Source organism: Tamandua tetradactyla, chromosome 9 (assembly GCF_023851605.1).
Source record: "Tamandua tetradactyla isolate mTamTet1 chromosome 9, mTamTet1.pri, whole genome shotgun sequence".
Classification (NCBI taxonomy): domain Eukaryota; kingdom Metazoa; phylum Chordata; class Mammalia; order Pilosa; family Myrmecophagidae; genus Tamandua; species Tamandua tetradactyla.
Window position 1 is genome coordinate 60,263,886 of NC_135335.1, and position 22,528 is coordinate 60,286,413.

The following is a 22,528-nucleotide window of genomic DNA, read 5'->3' on the forward strand; positions in this document are numbered from 1 at the left end:
TGGTAACGCAGAACACATAAATATTAAGCAATGACCTTCCATTTGGAAGTTAGAGGCAATTCCTCACATGGGCTTTTATGCACTTAGAATTTATTTCTCTGGGATCCAAGGTGCAAGTGGACTGTATTGGGAATAAATAATATCATGATCCAGAAAAAAAAAAAGGAAACAAAGAACTACCAGCAGATAATAGATGGCAATTTCAGAATATCAAGAGAGCCATTTCATTTAACAGTTTTCAAAGAAAAAATGTCTCAAAAATACCATCATGACCTTAGAAAATGTTTACATAAAATGTTTCTTTTTCTAAATGCCCACCAAGTGTTTAAATGACTAATAAAGGGGGTTCATATATGTTCCCAAATAAACTGAGTTCTCACCAATAATGTCATTTTAATAAAACATGCAGCTAAGAAGTAGATAGATATAACGCCCTTGAACAAATGCACACAAATACCCCAAAACAGGGTAGAAGTTTGCTTCGCTCCAATAGAATGTACTTTAGAAAATTTTACATCATGCAAATACGCAAATCAATACTTTACAATGAATGCTCCCATTATCTTTACTGCAAAATTTTATATAACAAAATTACTCTCAGTTGAATTGCTTATTTGTTTAACAAAATTGCTTTGTGCAAACTTTTAGCTCTTTAGCCTTAAAACAATGCCACTGGAAAGTAGAACAGCACATGAAAATGCTCTGCTCTATCAATTTCTAACTCACATAAACTGTCTCAGCACTCATTTTGAAAATTATAAGAATGACCTTTATGTTTTGCTAATGACATAAAAAAAACAATATACCTTAAAAACCTGCACAATTCTCCATTCTCCACATGCAACTAGGTGAATGGACCTTGAAGATACTCTGTTGAGCGAAATAAGCCAGAAACGAATAGACAAATATTGTAACTCCTTATTAATATGGACTAACTATAATGCAAAAACTCTGAGAATTGAATCTGAGAGCACTGGTTGCCAGGGGAAGGCTTATTTTAAAAGTTCCTAGATTTCAAGTTCTTACAGCAGTCACATCTATTCCTGAGCTATAACAGTTATTTCTAAATTCTGAGATGCTGAGAATTTTGAGTACAATCTGCTCAATCCCTGGAACTTTTGGTACTGTGTGATACCTGAGACTCAGAGCTAGAGTTCTGTAGCTGCGAAAGTCAGCATTACCCCATACAGCAAAAATGGTTTAAAAACTGAAAAAGAGATCAAACTTCAGTTAGAGATATGAATGAAGCAGATCTGGTTAGGACTAAGGTAAATCAGAATAAAGGGTAAAGGATGATATTGATTGTATTTTAAAACTTACAAAAGGAAGAAATGTTTATTTGGTACAAAATTTATATTTTTGGTAGCACACTAATTTTACTTGTATGGTCAGTTTATTCAAACACCATAATTACATGGGATCTTAAATAGGGAGTGGGATCTGATTGATTTGTACAGGCTGGTGTGATGCCCTGACACATCCCATAGTAATTTGGCCAGAGAATAAAAAAGTGTTTGCAAAGTCTCCTTGAGAGACAGGAGAAAAATGTGGAAATTAAACTTTCCCACCTGGGAAATTCCTGATATTCTCACAGGCATTGGGGGCTACCAATTTAATAGGTCAAGCCCTTGATCTTGGAGCTCCTTTACAGGAAGAAGTTTCATACCCTTATGAAACTTCTTCCTGTAAAGGAGAAGCTAAGTCTGCTTATAATTATACCTAAGAGTCACCCCAGAGAACCTCTTTTGTTGCTCAAATGTGGCCTCTCTCTCAAAGCCAACTAGGCAGGTAAACTCACTGCCCACCCCTCTACGTAGAACATGAATCCTGGGGATGAGCCTGGACATGGCAATGTGGGATTGAGAAAGCTTTCTTGGGGGAGGATACATGAAGTAAAATAAAGCTTTAGTAGCTGAGAGATTTCAAATAGAGTCAAGAGGTCATTCTAGAGATTATTCTTATGTATTATATAGATGTCCCTTTTTAGTTTTTAGTGTGTTAGACTAGCTAGAAGGAAATATCTGAAACTGCTGAACTGTATTACAGTAGCCTTGATTCCTGAAAATGATTTTATAACTATATAGCTTTTATAGTATGACCATGTGATTATAAAAGCCCTGTGGCTGACACTTCCTTTATCCAATATATGGGCAGATGAGTGAAAAAAGAAGCACAAAAATAAATAAAAAATGGGAAGGTATCAGGGGTATGGGATGTTGAAAGTGTTCTTTTTCATTTTAATTTTATTCTTATATGTATATTTTGGAGTAATTAAAATGTTCAGAAATTGTGGTGAGGAATGCACAAGTATATGGTGACACTCTGAACCACTGATCGTACACTTTGGATGATTATATAGTTTGTGAATATATTTCAATAAAATCGTATTAAAGGAAATACAAGCATTGGTGTGTCTTTTTTACCTATTATTATTTATATCTCATTTTCAAACCCAATTTGGTTTATTTGAGCTTGATTCAAAACCTCTTCTAGAATTACTAAGTCATGGAAGCGACTACAGAAATCATCTCATCTAAAGCCTCACTTCATAGATAAGGACACTGAGGCTCAGCAAAGTAATATAAATTGGACATGGAATTAATCTATTAAAAAAAATAGTAATCCATTATAACAAGTCATTGGTGAAATCTAATGCAAAGAACTTGTCTCCGAAGTCTTAGATTTTAATGAGAAAGTTAATAGCCTCTTTTTTCATGAAAGGAATTAGTTTCCGAATTATTAAAGTTTTGGTGAATATATTCTCAAAACTTTAGATGAGTTGTACCAGATGAGGGAGTAGCTTTTTCCTGTTACTAGCTACCCCTCTGGGAAAGAAAAGGGTTTGTATCCACCCCTGACTTCAGTATGTCTCTTTCCATTAATCTGTAATTCATCTGCCCCCAGATTCAGATATCATTTCCCAAACATTTCACTTAGAGTTCTCAGACTAGGGAATTCAAGTTCTCAGAAAGCTAATAACACTTAGCTTGGACATTTCACTTTAGGTTTACTACTCTTTTGTTTATGCCTTAATTCTACTTTAATTTGTGTAAAAATAAACTAACAAGAAGCAGTATTATTGGTCTAAGGAATGATTGGTACTCCTGGTGTTAGATGAGAAATCTTTATTCTTCTCGTTAGCTATCAAGGGTTCTTAAACTTTCTGAAGACTGTTTCCTTCTTTGGAAGGTCTTAGGAAGTACCCTTGAATGATAAATATGTTTCATCAGAGGCAAAAAACACAGAGATAAGTTCATACAAAAGTATCCCTTTAACTCAACAGAAAAACAGGCTCTCATTCTTCTCTTTCAAGTAAGCACAATTTTGAAACAAGGCTGTTCTCCTATTTCTTTATAAGAAATAACATTTCCCTGATCCATGACAATTTAAATATCCTGAATCAGGCCAAGCTTTCCCATCTTGACCAAGAAGTCAAAGAGAACACCTCCATGCAAACCTCGATGCAAATCATCTAAACCAGCGGTCCTGAACTAGGGGCAGACATTTGGCAATGCCTGGAGACATACGTAGTTATCATATCCAGGGTGGGAGGGAGGGAAGGCACCACAGTCATTCAGGAAATGCCGGCCAGGCATGCTGCTGACCATCCTACAATTCTCACGACAGTGTCCTCTGGCCACCAATTACCCGACTCAAAATGTCAGTAATGTCACAGATAAGAATCTTGATCCAAATTCTCACTGTTCAAAGAGTTGTCTTCAGATCAGTAGCTTTGACATCCTCTAGGAGTTTTTTTAGAAACTCAAGGCCCACCATAGATCTGGGAAATTGGAATCTACATTTAACAAGATCCCCAGGTGATATCGATGGACAGTCGAGTCTGTGAAGCACTAACCTCACAATACTCAGGCAATCCCAAAATGTTCAAAAACGATCACGCATCTTTCAGCCTAAATGAATGTTCCTAATTCAAATAATAGGACCATTACTGTTATAGCTTACAGTCTCTATTACCATACTCCCAAAGACTGTACCTTCGGGACACTAATGCCACTGGATAATAGTAAATGTTACCCACAAAAAATGCCATTGCTTGATAAGCACAGAAAACTCCGTGCAAGTCAAACTTAAATTTATCAATCCTCTCATACACTAATGCTCACTGAGAATTTCCAAGAAAGGGCTATCAAGTATCTCATTTCCCAAAATTATTTGACTATAAAATCTCTTTTCCCCAGAGCACTGAATAGGACTGAATTTTCATAGAACCCACTTTACTTTTTCTCAGCATGAAATCTAAAGAGAAACTGATTAAAGTTCCTATCACTCTCTAGAAGTCTTGCATTAGTTATTACCTATGACACATTTTGCTTCACCATAAGACAAAACCCAAGGTCTGCATTTACAGTGAGGGTCTGACTGGAATCCCATAAAACCTCAAAAAGTGGAATCCCTTATCAATCTTAACCATGCCAAAGTAGGACTGAGCAGAGATAATTTCTTAAATACCAAAACTTAAGTGAAAAAACTTCATCAGTACATTGTTTCATGTTGAAAGTAGAAATGAAGCTTAGGTCTGGAGCTGAATTTTCCTCACCCAGAAATCATGATAGAAAGATACATGTGGGGGTGCAAGAGAAGTTCAGTGGCAGAATTCCCATCTGCCATGCAGGGGACCTGGGTTTGATTCCTGGTCCATGCACTTCCCCCAAAAACAAACAAACAAAACAAACAAACACAAATTCACCAAATGGTGCTGCAATAATGGGACGTTCACATGGAAAAATCATGAAATGTGACCCCAGCTTACAGCATACAAAATAAAAAAGATACAAGTTTTCCTCTAATTATCTGACTACTTTTCTGGTACAGCACTTTATTCAGTATGTACAAGATAAACGGGATTCATTAGGCAAGGCACTCTTGGGAGCAACTGCAGACTAGGGGGGAGAAAAACATAAGTAGTTCAATGTCAATGGTGACTTTCTTATACACATAAATTATATGGAGGCACAGACTGCGTCTTTTGCCACTAATGATATTAAGGATTATTTAAGGTCCGCCTGATGAGTAGAATCGCCACCGTGTGGACAGCTTCAGCAAGCTGTGAACATGGACATTTCCTTAGTGATTAAACATTCCTGAGTGTTTCTGCAGAACGAGTATGAACCCCCGGCATTTAATGTTGCTATGGAGAGAACAATATAGAGGTATAGTGTTACACTATCAAGAAAAGAAGGCGTGCCTTTTTATGTGTGATTAAGGATGGGGGAGACCGGATTTGGCATCACACAAATGTGGGTTCTGATCTCAAGTGTGCCCCTCGTGAGTTCTGTAGCAGAAGCAGGCTCCCCGGCATCCTACAGGGAATAGCTGTGCCTTCCTCCTCAGATACTCAGAATTATGAGGAATGTAAGAAAGTGACCACAATGAGAAAGTTAGAATAAGTCCAGCCCAAATACCCCCTAAAAATTGGGAGAAGGAGGAGTTATAACAGAGAAGACAGGATTTAATAAATGAGTATGACTGTTAAATCATTATATTGATATTTCTTTTAGCTCCAGGATCTTGGAACAGCTAAAAGGAGAAACCTAAAATTGTGGAACTATAACCCAAAACAAACTCTGAAATCCATTCTATAATATCTGTTGCTATGTGCTTTGAAATCTATTGCTTTTTTTATGTATATTTTGCAATTAAACAAATGAAAGGAAAAAAAAATGACCACAGGGACCTGTTTAAAATGAGGCATCACTCTGGTAGAATTGCTATGGGTATAGTCAGTATTTATGTTTTCCAGGCTGCTCTCAGCTACGGGGACACTATCAAGTGAAAACCGGTACTTCCTGTCTAGGAAAGCCATTCTCTAGGACTGAGCTTCTGTAGAAATAAAGAGCCCCATCAGCTCTGCCTAACTCTGCCAATAAAGGAATAATTAGCTTAATCATGACTGCTGCTCAATGGCATGATAAATTCCAGAGTCTACCATATGAAGTGCTTACCTGAAAAGGTGTACCATTCATTCAGGCAGAAAAGAAGCAAAACAAACCTTATTTCCAGTGTTTCCTATGAGCCTCGGGGTGGGTGTAAGGTGCTGGGAAGGGGTTTCTTAAATGACAACCACGCACATCGATATACTCAAAGCCACAGTGAGTGCAGGATGTTGGAAAAGCTATGCCCTTCTCTTTCTGATTCCATCTGAAATCACTGAATAGCTGAGCTTGTTAAATTTGAAAGCATTTTCTAGATTTTTAGTTCCCTCATAGATTTTATTCTAAAGTGTACAATGTGTAAGATAAACATGGATATTGGAAGCATGACTGGTCTAGGAATTAGATAAACTGCACTCTAATCTTGTTCTACCATGACTAACCATGTCCTATTAGGAAAGTCACTCCATCTCAGCATCTAGTTCCCTCTCAGAACAAGGGGAAAAGGATAGCTTTCTTTTATTGGGGGGGGGGGGGTATGGGTGAGCTTGCTCAAATAGTCAAATAGTTACTTAAAGGATTCATTTCCACACAAAACTACTTCTATATTTAAAAAGGATAAAGTGTACACTGTTGCCATTAGCTTCCCAATAGCCTTTTCTTTGCTGAACATGACCTAATCACAGCTTTCTCTCCTAATTTAGAGTAACTATTGTCTCTTGTTCTAAGTATACATTAAATTGTATGACCTGGACATGTAAAACTTGAGAAATTCTTTCATAAAAAGGAAAAAAAAAGGTCACAAAGATTCGAAAACTACTTTGTACCTCAATTACACAGTGAAAATGTAGGTATATCCATCAGCAAATATTTATCGATCACCCATTATGCCTCTCCTGCACAGGTGTCCGGGACCTATCAGTGACCAAGTCACATTAAAATCCTCATCTTTGACTACCTAAAATAAATAACCCATATATTCCATGTGATAACTATGTACAGACGAAAGAAAATTCCTGTAGTGTATGAGATAGGAAGTATGCAATTTGAAAGAGGATGGTCAGAGTAGGTGACCTTGAGAAGGTGACGCTGCAGAAAGAGTTGGGGGAGGTGAGGGAGGCAGCCAAGCGGACATCTGGGAGATGAGAACACCAGGGGAAGAAGACAGCAGTGCAAAGGCCCTGAGGTAGAACACAGCTGGCACGTTTGAGGAGCATGAGACAGGCAGGCAGGGTAGCTGGGCACAGGGAGCAAAGGAGAGATGAGGACAGAGAGGTGACGGGTGGCAGGGGGAGAGCCAGGTGGGGGGATGTCCTGTAGGATCTTGAAGGAAGAGGAAGCAGGGTGCCCAAAGGTGAGACAGTGGGGATGGGGTGACTGGGCTCAGGCAATAGGGCATGGGAAATTTAATGACAATAATAAACCAAATGGAAGTCAATTTGCTTTTTTTTTTTGTACGCCGTATGGCAGGGTCACATTTCATTATTTTTCCATGCGTGTATCCTGTTATTGCAGCACCATTTTTTGAATTTTTTTATTGTTTTTTGCTTGTTTGTTTGGCTTGTTTCTTTGTTTTGGGGGAAAGTACACTGACCAGGAATCGAACCTGGGTCTCCCTAATGGCAGGTGAGAATTCTACCACTGAACTACCCACACACCCCTTAATCTGCTCTTGATATGAGCAAAGCAATGGACAGAGTACAACTCCACCCCTGAATTATTTGTTAATTCTAAATAATTGCAGTAGCTACTGTTAAGTTTTAGTTATACATATATATAATTCCCATTATTTATATGTGATACATTTAAAATTTATATTTTCTATAAAAATAACTTGTTCATAACATAATTATATAATGTATATTGATATATACAACTTTCTGTTGTACTGTCAACTCCTAAAACATGCAGACTCAGAAAAATGACTTTGTTTTGAGTGATAATTCCTAATGATTTTCAGAATCGTTTGAACTTGCTTCAGGTGCCACTTGTTTCCCCAAACCTTGTGGTACTACAGATTCCTGCCTTTCTATTCAAGATAAACAATGATAGTACAAGAGATTAAAAAGGCAAAGAAACAGATCTTGAGATGCATTTTGTAAGAACCACTTGGAATTTTGTTCTGAATTTAAAACAGTGAAACAAATGGAAACTGCATGTTTAAAAAAATTGGCTGTGCAGATTTTAGTTCATACATATATTATTTTACTGGTTTTTAATAATATATTAAAATAAATTATTTAAAAATTATTATTATATAATTGCATGTTATTAAGCTACAAAGTTATTACTGAATACTATGAGAGATCCTAAAGACATTGTTTCAATATTTAAAAAAAAGATTACTGTAACAAAAAAAACTTAAGCCATTACTTATTTTTTTCTTCTGTACAGTAATGTTTATTTTTACAGGCATATATAGATATATATGCAATAAAGGAAAATTTTACTGTCTGCCTTTCTTTTTGTTCATAATTATTGTTCCTTTAATTTCAGGATAATTATTGAAAATAACTTTTTATATAGAGATGGGGCTGTTAAAGAAAATGATCACTCAATTTATCAAATATACAAGGTGGGCTCTAGCTTTGAAGTAACCCTTGATTTTGTTGCTTAAAAAATCAGTACACAAAGTAAAATAAAATCAGTTAAGCCAGAGCTAACTTTATCACCTTGGGCTGTTCTTTTCACAGGAGGAAGTTTCATTAATGCTGAATGGATCAATAAGAAGAAGTGAAAAACCACCTAGATAATAGGATTCGAAAGGTTTACAGGAACATGTTGTGCCAGATATAGGGCCCAGAAACCAAAGCGTCACTTTATATAATAGATGTTCAGCCATAAATGAACTTATTTCCCTGCCTAAAACATGTTCTAGATGTTTAAGCAGGAAAATAAGTTCATTTATGCTTATTAAATTGCTGTTATTTCCAATGACAGCAACAGTTTAAAAGTATGGTGAGTGATATTTAGTAATATATATATTTTAAATCCTGCTGCTTTCATAAAAACACAAGAGCAGGGAATTCCATCATTATTGTCCATCGTTTAACAACTGGCTATTTTCTGAATAGAATCAGACAATTAATGCTTGTCATTCATAAAATAAACTGAGGGTAAATATGAAAAACTCATATTCAATATATCCTTGAATATATGGAATTTTCCACGTTAATTTAAAATCTCAATACATATTTTCAAGTTCTCTTTAGGAAAAATTTTCCCCAAAGATACCTCCAATTTCTCACTTTTGGCCCCAGTTTTGTTCATTCAATATTTTAAAAACTTTTTTGTTTCCAATTTGTCTTTCTCCTTCCATGTGCACAAGACAGGCTCCACTTGTGCTCCTTCAATTTTCAATTTGTCTCTTTGTTCCCATGTAGCAAGGTAGGGAACCTCCACTCCTCATGCTCTGACTTCCTTAGCATCTCACAGGGTGTTTCTTCTGTGCTCAGGAACACATCTCCTCAACCAGCCTCCTTGCAGAGTGTGCAGGTGGTGAGTTCCCAGGGGTGTCTGATCTCCCACTGCAGTAAAAGCCCTACAGCTCCCCCACCCCCAGCGCTCACGAAGCTGCTGACACTTAGTAGATCTTCAGTCCCATGGTTATCCTACCCTCTCCATCACAACGTCCCCAGAGCTCCAAAGCAGCACAGTGTATGCCAGGTAACAAAGTCATTCAGAATTCTTTCAAAAAGGGTCTTCTCTATTTCTTCAATTCTTCCATTGTAAGAATAATCTAGTAAAAGTTTTCTTATACTCAGGCTACCCAACCCATCACCACTGGCCTGACCCATCACTGTGTCTGTTCATATATCCATCTCTAATGCTCGTCACGCCCTCCCTTCCTCTATTGTGTATTAAAAACAATTAGCTAGACCTTCTTGAATACCCCTAAATACTTTGTTCATTTTCTTCAACTCACTAGAATTGAAAAAAAAACAAGCCTGGATCAATTAGGCTGTCTGCTTTCTCCATGCCTGAGTTCCTACAAAATGACTTCGGCTAGAAAAACAACACAACTTAACAGGCTGGTGTTCATGAGAAGCCATACCTGCTTGGAATCTAACCTCCACTGGTACTCCTTCAATGCTACCCAGGGGATGTAGGTTTCCCAGGCCCCTCTTTCATCTCACCCACTGGAGTGTGCTGTACCTGTGACACATTGCTCTAATTATTGTAGATGGATGACAAATTTTCATATCTAGGAGGATAATTCCCCCCAAGCCATCAATCATCCTTCTTCTTATTTAAACTCCTGTGCAATTATTTCTTTAGCAAAAAACAATTTCCTCAAAAATATTACTTATGGAATACTTTCTGGGGGGTCAGGCACTATGCCAAAGGCTTTAGTTGCATGGGTCATCACATTTAATCATTTGCATTAAACTTTATTATTATATTTGCTTTACCAATTAAATGAATAAGGATTAAGAAGATCAAGTAATCCATATGCACCTTAAATGACTGCAGTTATTGCTTCCATTACAAACAACAACAACAACAAAAAACTGGTTGTTGGATTAGGCTCAGATTTGAATTAAACTCATACATTTATTTGGAGAGAAGTGACAGTTTTGCAATACTAAGTATTTCTATTCACCCTTGAAGTTATTCTTTATCCAATTATATTTCATGTTCTTCACGAACATAAAACGTTGCTAACATAACTAATATTTATAGAGCACTTACTATACTGTAGGTACTATCCTGAGTGCTGTGCAAATATTATCTACTTTAATTTTTACCATGACCCTATGACATTGGTTCTATTTTTATTATTCTCATTTCACAGATAAGGAGTCGAGGCACTGTGAGACTAAATGACTTTGCAAAGTCACATGGCCACTGAGTGACGAAGCTAGTATTTTTGTTATACTATCACATCCAGACCACATGAATTTTGTCACTCAGCTGTCGGACAACATTTGAGGAAGACTATTTCTAGCTATACATATTTTATTGATACTGGGAGTATCTCACCAAATCTTTAACTTGTTATTGCTGCGCCCTAGGGAAGCACTGCATTTTATTTATGTATCTTGCATTGAAAGATACCCCATTATACCCCATTGAAATGTTATAAATTTGACTTGCTCATCAGTTGATTATCCTGGGTTATTAAAGGGTGTCATCAAAATAAAGCTAGATTTTGTTTCTCAATGTCCAGAATTTATCATTCTTATGGCCTTTAAAAATGTTTTTGTTAGCACTTCTAGAATGATTTTAAATAAATAGATTTTGTAGTAAACATACTTGTCTTATACTCAAATTTTGTGGAATGCCTCTGATATTTCACCAGGTATGAGAGCTGTTTGCTGTTTTTCCCCCAGGGGATATTGTCTAACTTGTTACAGAAACAGAGGGCACTAAGGTTCTGACATTCAATGAGTCATGACTAGCATTTCCTGGATCCTTCATTATTGAAGTATGTACAGGTTCACCCACATCTCACACAGCAGAACTCTGCTTTCCATAAAAGGGATATATTAAAAAATGAGTTTTGTAAATAAAAGAGGCAGAACTGAATGGGAACTCATTCCTCTTATTTATATCGTGATCAATCCTTCCAAGTCTACTTAAACTAATTTCAAACTGTAATTTATTAATAAGTAATTATTAAGTATTACAAGCATTGTTCAGTCCAAGGTCTTTTCTTTTTGATAGAAATAAATCACAAAAAAATAGCAGAATGCTTTGCCTATATCAATTGATTAATTTCACACAGGGCTTAAGAATCAAACTGAGGTCAATTCAAATGCACTAGAAGTAGCAGCCCTAAGTAGCTTTCATGCATTTCCTGTACGGTTACCCAGGAAGCAAACATTAAGCACACTTGTGGTTTCAGTAATTGATATGGCTGCTAATCCGAACTTCAAGTTTTCCGAGTTACAGTTTCTGTTTTTTTCTTTCAATGATGACAAAAGCTCAATGATTTTTCTTTTTTTTTTTTTTGCCCCCACATGGTTAGGCACCAGGAAATGAACCTGGGTCTCCTGCATGGCAGGCGAGAACTCTGCCTGCTGAGCCACCATGGCCTGCCCTCAGTGATTTTTAATACAGGAGTTACTGACCGAAGGACATTTCTGTAGTAGAGCTGAAATGAAATGAGTGTACCTAAAATTAAATTAAATTATTATTTTTTGTTTTAGAGTAGTCTCTAATTCTATTCCAAATCTTTTTCAGGTTTGAGGAACTTAAAGTTGCCAAAAATGCGAACCCCTACAAATTGGTCTGGGATTAGAGACTACAGGCAAAGAAAGCCCAAATGTCAAGAAAGATGAGTCAGGATCTTTTAAATTCATATTCATGCATAATTTTTCAGTTTTAATTTACATGCACTTTACTCAGAAATGTAATCCTTAAGTGGTTTTATGGCTCTGCTCTTTCATTAATTCTCTTTGCAATGTTGCTTTTGCAATGGTCTCATAGAATACTCAAGAAAATACGAGTGGTATGAGGCTTAGAGACTTTTCTACTAAATTTGCTCTATAAACCCCTGCACAAACCTCCATCAGCTCTGCTTCCCCCTCTGCCTGCTGAACACTGTCAGAGAAATATTACAAACTTAGGCAGATTGACGTCACTACACAATCTCATTCTTGTCCTCCCAATTTCTGTTGAAGGTTCTGAATTTTCCAGACTCTCTATCCCAGAATCCCCAAAGTTTATACAAGCCCAGATTATGCTGTTACCAGCAATGGAGTAACCAGCCAAGGAACCATCACTCTCCATTTCAAGAGCTAACGTGATCCTTGAAAATCAGCAGTTAGGAGAGCCTTCAACCTGTCACCTATCTCAAGTGAGCTTTAAAGCAGAACCCCCGAAGAACAATTAGCATCTAAGAATTCAACCATGCCATCTCAATTAATAGTGACAAAAAGATCTTGATGATAAAACAGGGCCTTTCACTGATTCTAAGATGTACACTTTTCACATTTTCACACCTCTGAACTCAGAATGCATCTTAGAGCTGATAGCCTCTTACAATCACTGTCAGCCAGGTGGAGGTGTTGGGAGAGCAGTCACCACCCATCCACGTGGGAACCTGGTCCGCTGAAAAAGACAAGCTTTGAAAAAAACACACCCACTGGCCATCAGCCCTGGCGGTTTGCCTTGACAACTGCAACAAACTCTTAAGACCATGTTTCAATCCACAAACGAGGAACCTTGAGGAAGGCATATCAGTTCTGGTCACTGTTTGAAAATCTTTCACTGATACATTCTGGCAAGATAAGAAAAGAAAGCCTTCAGAATGTGTCTCAACAGCTTGAAAGAAAAATCACAGAGCCAATTGCAAAATTGGGCTGTATCCCCATCACTTCTGATGACACAGAGGATGGTGGCATTGTGGAAAAAAAAAAAACTAAGACTCTGATGACTCAGCATAAAAGCGAATCAGCTCTTTGGGGTGATGTGAGAGTTCTGGTACGGGACGGTAGTGATGGCAGTACACATTGAAGATGCAATGAATTAGTGTCACTGAATTTTACATTTAAAATAGTAAAAAGGGCAAACTTATTTATATGTCACCACAACATTTTTTTACGTGATTCAGAGGAGAAAGTCTAGAAAATGGTTTGGGAATATTTGATCAAATTATTGAATATGTATTTTCATTTGTAGGAATGTAGAATAGTGATATATGATTTTTAAATTTTATGTAAATGAATCTAAAACACCTTTTCCAACAAGTATGAATAAAAATCTTAAGTAACAACAAAGTATTTTGTCCTAGTTGGTGTCCTAGTGTGATTGACTGACCCATCCTACCTACTTGCTCCTTTCTTTCCTTTCTTTCTTCCCTCCTTCCCTCCCTCTCTTGTCCCTTGCCTCTTCCCTCCTTCTTTCTTTCTTTTCTTTCTTCCTTCAATCACTTCCTCCCTCATCCCCTATTTCTTTTTAAGTAGGAAAAAATAATGAAGTCTTAAATAGTGCCACTGAGTCTGACCTAACTTCAGTTAACTCACAGGTCCAACACTCCGGACTCATCAGCTGCTCTTCAGTTTCAGCAGGTCCCAACCAATAGGAATGTCCCCTTGTGTTAAATCTGATGTTGGGATTTTCACATACTCATTTTTCTCAACTACAACACCCCTACACTCGAATAACCTCTGAATCTAAATGTGAACAAAAAGCAGCCACCTCTTCGAACACTGTGGGGAAAACTGTCTCTGTTGAACTTCCTGAGCTGCCATATGCTGTTTTCCAGTGAGACACCTTCTTAAGGCATTCTCAATTAAAATTTTGACTATAGAAGGTAATCCCTTGAGACTCGACTTTAGAAAACTGGTGTGCATGCAAGCCTTACCTCTGGCTTTAGCTTTGTGGTTGAATACCTCCAAGGACTTCTAGGCTCTTTCCTTATATGTAAAATGGAATAATCACCTTTCCTGTGTCTATGACAAGGGTGACATGACTAGAACCAGCCACACCGAATGGCTTGGCACAAGGCTTGGCATACTGCAGGTGCTCAATAAATGTGTGTTTTTGTGAACAACCCAGGTGATGGGATTCCTAATTTGAGATGCTCACATCGGGAGGGACCTGCAGGAGCTGGAGACTAGTGGAGGAAACAGCTTATCCATGCTGGAGGGGTGGGGTCGTGAATTCATCGGTGTCAGGATCTTTGGCACTATTGAATTATTACCAAATATCATAACATAAGAGATTCTCCAGATTCAAGAGATTCCAAAAAAATGCAAGCATTTTTTTTTTCTGTTTAGTATCAGCCCTCAGTGGTTTCCACCATTTGTTTCCCTCACTAAATTGCAAACACCCTGAAGACAGGGACCAGGTTTTTTTCCAATTTTATTCTAAGCCATGCCTTAAGGGGGTATAAATGACACTAAGCATACAAATTTTTATTTTAAAGTCTAAACCTCAAAATAAATGAAATATCCAGATATTTGAGGCTGCATTGTGGATAAGTAAACCCTATTAAGATCATGACCAAAAAGGGAAATACTTAATCTTTAAGACATATTAAATCTCATTCTACTTCAAGAAATCACTATATTTTTCCCTTTTAAAAATGAGTATTCGTCATTGTTAAAAATTACGTACCACTTCTTCAGCATAATAGCAGTCATTTTAAGATTTGTTTCTCTTCACTTTTCCATAACATATTAATTTTGGAATTGATGTAAAGATTATGCTTTCAGTCCTGTACACTAATATTTCATATAGCACTAAACAAAAAGTAATTTTTTACGCTAACAAGGGTTTTTACAACAGTTGAAATGCCAGTGCACTGATCAATGTATTTTTTTAATATTCTTCATATAATTTGGGTACTAATAAATTTAAGGTTATATTTTAACATAAATAAACCAGGTTGATTCTTAATACTGTGACTTATGTCACACAGAAGATTTTTCTGGTAATTATTTTTAAAGTGCTGATAAAGAATCTTCTCAAAATCATCATCCAGGAGAAATACTGGTTATTTTTATTATTTTTTTATTTTCACAAATCAATTACTATATTCATCCTTTTTATTCATTAGTTACACAACACATATTTAGTGACTTTCTATATCCATGAATTACAGCAAACTTCCTCTTCAGATTTTCTGAAGATTGTGTAACTTGAGTTTTTGCATCTTTTTCATCAAATTATGAGAATAATCAAATCATTGCTAAAACTAACTCATGTCTTGACACATGTGTGTACTCAGATTAAGAAATGTCTTCACTACATGAACCTGGTCCAACTAACTTTCCTCACATGAAGAAGAAGACAATCGCTGAAGGAGGAATGGAGGAGGAAAAGCAAAAAGAAGAAATAACTATGCATTAAGGAAAGTCTGTCTGACCATCGGGGACATGGTTACTTGATGGGAAAAGAACATTCTGCATCTATCAGCCACTGCAGAGGAGATGAAAAGAGGTCAAGTCAAATTACTGACAACCAACAATGAAAGAGGATCCATTATTGGAAAGCTCTTATTTCCTGGCTTCCTGTGCTATTTTGTTTTGCTGTGTTCAGAGGGAAACTCACTAAGCTGAAAAAACCTGACATCCCTCATCTTTGTCAAGGCCCTAAAAACACTGCAGTCAACATCTTGAACTCACTTAAGCCTTCGGGCTCCACACACTCAACTCCTAAGCACAATAAATTATGGCTGATGGCTGATGGGAGGAAGTGACAAATTAGTGAATTAAAAATTTACACGGGGCTATATGAATACATTTCCTGACAATCAGCCTTCTTGGCTGTTATTGGGTTTCAAAAAGAGGTGCTCAAAAAAAAAAAAAGGTGCAGAACTTGAAATCAGAAAAATCAAAGTGCTTTGTTTAATAAAAATAACCACCTTTTTATTTTGGTGACTAGAATTTCAAGATATATTATTGAATTGCATGTTATCATAAAACAGTATAACTAGATAGCATTCTGGAATCATCTATCATTTTAACAGAGTTTAATAAAGAATTAACAAAATTCACTATAGCCCACAGAGAGTGGGTATTTCCTTGCACATATTTTTAAGAAAATATATGTTATTAAGATGAATCCCTACTGTGGAAGAATAAGCTTAGGACAGACTCTAGATTTCCAAGCATAATTCTCAGATCTGCACAGTACATTACAGTTTTTAAGCGTAATCATGTACATTCAGGCAAGGGCAGCTGGCTGGCAAGCGGCTGAACAGCTAGAACTGCAAACTTAGGATGCTGTGTTTGACGGACTCCTCTCAAAAGGTGCCGTGGTTCCTCCATAATATCAAAAGAAAGGTCATTTTAAGGCCAAATGCAGCTGTGACCATGATCATCATTTTCTATCACAGCTATTTGATGTCAGTGATATTAGTTTTTCTTTTTTTCCTAATTTTAGTTTCTTTTCATTGCTGTCCGGATACTGCGGCCGCTCTGGAAGAAAATCAGAATTCTGCTCCAGTTTCAACTCTCACCCAAAGGTCCAGCCTTCTCTGGGACTGACCTAAATTGTTCTGTCCCCTGATTGCATCGCCCTGCCATTTCCTTTGGGCCTTTCATCACATGTTCTTCTCTTGTCCGGGAAAACTTCCGCAGTTATCAGGTTGAGCTATCTAGTTGTATTAGATACACATATCTATAACTTTTGTTTTTGCAGATCAAATATGTTGTAATCTTAGCAGTTGTGTAAGGTTCAATCGCATATCTGGTCCCCAATCTCTCTTTAAGTCTCAGTTAAAGGGGTCTTCCCAGGGTCTGTTCCCTATTCTGGTCCCTCTAAGCTCCGTAGCATTCAATACTTGTCTGACTACAATTTTTAAAAATTATTTATTTGGTCATCTGGCTTTTAAGTTAATGGTGAGCTGCCTGAGGGCACGAGCTTTGTTTTTATTGGTCTCATTACCCTCCGCGTTTGGGGACACTGCCTTCAATGTGGTAAGGACTACAGAATGACAGAAACCTGTGGATAAAAATCCAATAATAAATTCATTCAGTGAACAAACTCATTCAAAACAAAAATACCTTTGAAAGGACAATATTTTTGCTTCTTTGATTTCCCAACACATAGAATGATGCCTAATTTCTTGTTTGTTTTGACTGAATGAATAGGTATACAATTTGCCTTAAGCAATGTACATCTGGTTTGCAGATGTATCACATAAACAAATGATTATAAGCACAATCATTTCTAATATAGGACTATGTACCTGTATCTAAGGTAATTCTTAGGAAATCCATTATGTGATTGGAAGACTGGAGGAATTTAAATTAAAAGAATAAAATAAACAGAAAGAAGTGGATGATCCAAAGTTATTTTTCTCTCTCTTTTTTTCCCTCCAGGTCAAGCAATCTATTTAAAGTTATTTATCTTTTAATATGTGAGGGATAAAATTGCCTTAAATGAAATGTAAAGCTCTCATTGGACTGCTAAATGTATACAGCTATATATTTATGCAGCCTGATTTCACACCCCAATCAAGATTCAAAACTTTTCCATCACCCCTAAAAGTTTTCACATGCCCCTTTGCATGCAACCCCCAGCCACTGCCTGATTTCTATCACCAAACATGGGTTTTGCCTGTTGTTGGGCTTTACATAAATGTAATCATAAATTGTGCCCAGTCTACTTTGTTCAGAAATTTTTTAAGATTTACCCACATTGCTGTGTTTATTACATGACCATGATTTTTTTTTAATTGATGATAGCTCATTGCATGATTTGTCCATCAGTGTGTTTATCCATCACAGGCATTTGGATGGTTTTCAATTGAGGACTATTGTAATGAAGCTACTGTGAACATTGTGGTACAAATCTGTGGATATATATTTTCATTTCTCTTGTGTAAATACCTAGCAGTGGAAATGCTTGGTCACATGGTGGATGTATGTTTAAGTTTATGAGAAACTACTAAAAATATCTTCAAAGAGTTATATCATTTTACATACCTACCAATATGAGAGGTCCATTTGATACATTATCTTCACTACAAGAGTAAATATATATCAATATATATATTAATATTAATCTTGGTAAGGAAAAAGATCAGATCTCTTAGAACAAAAAAGCACTAAATATAAATGAAACAGTCTATGTAGATACTGTCAATTTTTAAAATTCTGCATATTAACTGACAAAATCAGTAGGCAAGCTACAGAAACCTTTTACTTCTAACTTTTATATTTCAGTCTATGATTCAGCTGAAGTTAATCTTTGTGTCTGGTGTGTGGTAGGTGTCAAGTTAATTGTTTTTCCTTAAAATTATCCAATATTTCCAACACTGTTTGTTAAAAAGACTTTCCGGACCTCAACTCCTTCAACTTGTTGAAAACAAATCGTTGCGTAGGTAAAGGGTCAGATTCTTGATTTCATTATGTCCCATTGATTTACTGTCTGTCCCCATCACTGGCTCAAACCTTCTGCATCCATGCTTGATTTTTCATTTATTTTGCTCTGTCAGTCACTGAAGGAGGAGTGTTGACATTTCTAACCACGGTTGCAGATTTTTCTATTTGTCCCCTTATTTCTATCAATTTTGCTTCATATCTTTTGGAGTTCTGTTATTAGATACATATACATTAGGATTATGGTTTTTTTGGTCTTTTTTTATAAAGCTCCTGTTTATTTGCTATCTGACAACATATACTTACAGCTTGCGTATTTCTCTCATCCACTTGCAACATATCTGTGAATTACATTTAAAAAGCATCTCTTATAGACAGCATATAGGTTGGTCTTGCTTTTATCCAATTAGGAGATTTCTGCCTTTATCTAGAGTGTTTCATATATTTATATTTAATGTAGTTATTAATGAATAAGGTAGAATTTAATTTACCTTCCTTCTATATTTTTTACTTGTCCCACTTGCTTTTATTCTTTTGTTTCTGTTTCCTTTCCAAGTTTGTTTTACCCAATCATATTCCTTTTATTCCATTTTAAAGCACCTATTAGCTTTTTAGATATAACTCTATATTTTCCTGGATATTGTAATGGTTTGAAAGGATTAAGTACCCTAGAAAAACACATTTTAATCCCGAACCACTCTTGCAGGATCAACCTTTTTTTTAAATTCCTACTCAGTAATACAGGTTGGACTCTTTTGATTAGATTATCCCCATGGAGATGTGACACACTGAATTTTGGGTATTAACTTTTTTTTAATGCTTTTTAAAAGAAATCTTTAAATAACTTTTTATTACATAATGTATTATAAATACATAGCAAAGAAATAAAAAAGCAATAGGCCCCAAAGGACCCCTCAACAAGTAGTTACAGGACAGATCCCAGAGTTTGTCATGAGCCAACATACAATCCTCTCAGATTTTTCCTTCTAGCTGCTCCAGAATATAGGAGGCTAGAAAACAAAATTTTTTTTTATCATCACAATTGACTTTTTTTTCTTTTTTGTGAAAAATAACATATATACAAAAAAGCAATAAATTTCAAAGCACAGCATCACAATTAGTTGCAGAATATATTTCAGAGTTTGGCATGGGTTACAATTTCACAATTTTAGGTTTTTATTTCTAGCTTCTCTAAGATACTGGAGACTAAAAGAGATATCAATTTAATGATTCACCAATCATAATCATTTGTTAAACCCTATCTTCTATGTATAACTCCACCATCACCTTTGATCTCTCTACCCCTCTCTTTAGGGTATTTGGGCTACGGCCATTCTAATTTTTTTCATGTTGGAAGGGTCTGTCAATAATTTGGAATAGGGAGATGGAATTATCTGATGTTCTGGAGAGGCTGACAGTTTCACTAGTGTATGGAACCCTTGTGAAACCTTATATGTTGCCCTAGGTATTCTTTAGGATTGGCTGGAATGGTCCTGGTTGGGGGTTGGCAGGTTATGATAGGCAGCAAGGTCTAACTGAAGATCGCACAAGAACAACTTTCAGAGCAGTCTCTTGACTCTATTTGAACTCTCTCGGCCACTGACACTTTATTAGTTACACCTCTTTTTCCCCTTCTGGTCAGGATGGAATCGTTGATCCCAAGGTGCCAGGGTCAGATTTATCCCTAGGAGTCATCTCCCACGCCACCAGGGAGACTTTCACCCCCTGGATGTCATGACCCATGTAGGGGGGAGGGCAATGATTTCACTTGCAGAGTTGGGCTGAGAGTGATGAGGCCACATCTGAGCCACAAAAGAAGCTCTCCAGAAGTCACTCTTAAGGCATACCCAAAGGTAGTCTAAGCTTCTCTGCTACCTACATAAGCTTCACAAGAGTAAGCCTCATGATCAAGGGCATGGCCTATTGATTTGGGTCTCCCTAAAGTTTGACACAGTATCAAGGCATTTCCTGATGGTAAGGTTTAATAGTTCCATATATTTCCTCCCATCCCTCAAGGGATTTTGCCGATACTTTTTGGTTCTCTGCTTAATATACTATAGGATGCATCCAGGCATTACAATCATCTATACAGGATTAAAAGACCTCTTTTGTATTGATTAAATGGAGATGTGACTCCTCCACCCATTCCAGGTGGGTCTTGATTTCGTTTACTGGAATCCTTTAAAAGAAGAAGCATTTTGGAGAGAGGAACAGAGTCCTGAGAACTGCCTGCACAGCCTGAGTTCTTTGGAGATGAGGTGGGAGGACGGGACGTCCCCTAGGTAGCTTCATGAAACAAGAAGCCTAGAGAGAAAGCAAGCAGATGTCACCAGTTAGCTATGTGCCCTACCAGTTGATAGAATCCCTGTACTTAATCGACCTTTCTTGAGTGCAGATAACCTCTTGTTGGTGTCTTAATTTGGACATTTTTATAGACTTGCTTTAATTGGGACACTTTCACAGCCTTAAATTTGTAAACTAGCAACTTATTAAATTCTCCATTTCAAAAAGCCATTCCATTTCTGGTATATTGCACTCTAGCAGCTAGCAAACTAGAACAGATTTGATCAACCTTTTTATTTTACATTCTCAATAAAATAAAAATAGTTAATAATCAATTTCTCGAATCTGGATCTTGGGGAAGGCAAAAATCAAATACAGCATCCATCTGAAAATTTACAATGCATTCGGACTTTTTAGCTAAAGTGACTTGTGCTATTATGAAAAAAAAATGTGCATATAATTGATTTGAATTATAAGGCTTTAATTAAATTAGATTATTCTAATATTATTCCCCACTTGTTTATGGATTGATCTACAGTGACATGAAAAGAGTCTAATTTCCCCACTAAAGAGGAGGTATTCAATCATGAATTGCTTTGCATTTCTATAATTATCTACAAACAACCTTCAATATATACAGTCTGTCAATACATGCAGTGGAAAACAGAGTTAAATTAACTATTAAGGTACTCAACAAGCAGAATGGAGATATTTCTGAAAATAATATGCTTGGATGAAATATAGATCTATTCCAAGAAAATCAAGTAGCTTTTCCTTTACAGTGACAACCAGAAAAACCATTGGGCTATGATGTGCTCACAACATGAATTAATATTATGTGTGTATGTGTGTGTGTGTGTGTGTGTAAAACGTGTGTGCTTTCAATTACCACAGAATAAAAATTCATCTGAATTAGTTACCATTCTAAAATATCGTATTGTACTGCAGTATTTAGAAATGGGAAACGAAGTTAAATTTTAAACACTCATGAAGACTTAACATATATTTATTCAACTGAAGAATTTAAAATCAAAGGTTATTTCTTATTAAAAAATTCAAGAATACATTAAAATTTGATCTTGGAAGAACAGGAAATAATTATAATAAAGTGCTACATACACAATGCACTGTAGTCACGGTATCTCTAGAACACAGACCAATACATCTTCAAATTTCACTAGTTGCCAACAAGTCTCAAAAAGGCTTCGTCTTGAAATTCACTCAGATCTGAACAATTCAGTTGAAGTTGCTAATGAAAATGTCACTCCATAATAATATAAATTGGTTGCTAACACTGATATCTTTATTCAAAATGCCATGTCTCTCAAAACCTTATGAACATACCATATTTATCAAAACAGCTTTTTTTTAAAGCAAGAAGTTCTGGGGCATATACTTTGAGAAAAATAAATTTTCAGGGCTGACTGTATTAAGGAGACATTCAAAGATTAAAATAGATGCTTTACTTTCTATTTCATAACATAAACTCATTAAAACATTGATATCATTTATCACAGGAAAACATGTGCTAATTTCCTAAGTCTCAGATGGCCTTTAGGCTGAGATCATTTTCGT

At 36.3% G+C, this 22,528-nt stretch overlaps 1 protein-coding gene and 1 long non-coding RNA gene across 3 annotated transcripts in view; one reads left to right on the top strand and one right to left on the bottom strand.

Moving 5' to 3' along the window:
* The window catches only part of LOC143646118 (uncharacterized), a 54,574-nt gene extending 45,574 nt beyond the window's left edge, over positions 1-9,000 (top strand). For both annotated transcript variants that reach the window (XR_013157297.1, XR_013157299.1), the window contains one exon: positions 8,585-9,000. This is a non-coding gene — a long non-coding RNA (uncharacterized LOC143646118). The remainder of the gene's footprint in view (positions 1-8,584) is intronic.
* Positions 1-22,528, bottom strand: part of CTNND2 (catenin delta 2) — a 990,776-nt gene that overhangs the window by 695,263 nt on the left and 272,985 nt on the right. The gene's annotated exons all lie outside the window — the stretch shown is intronic.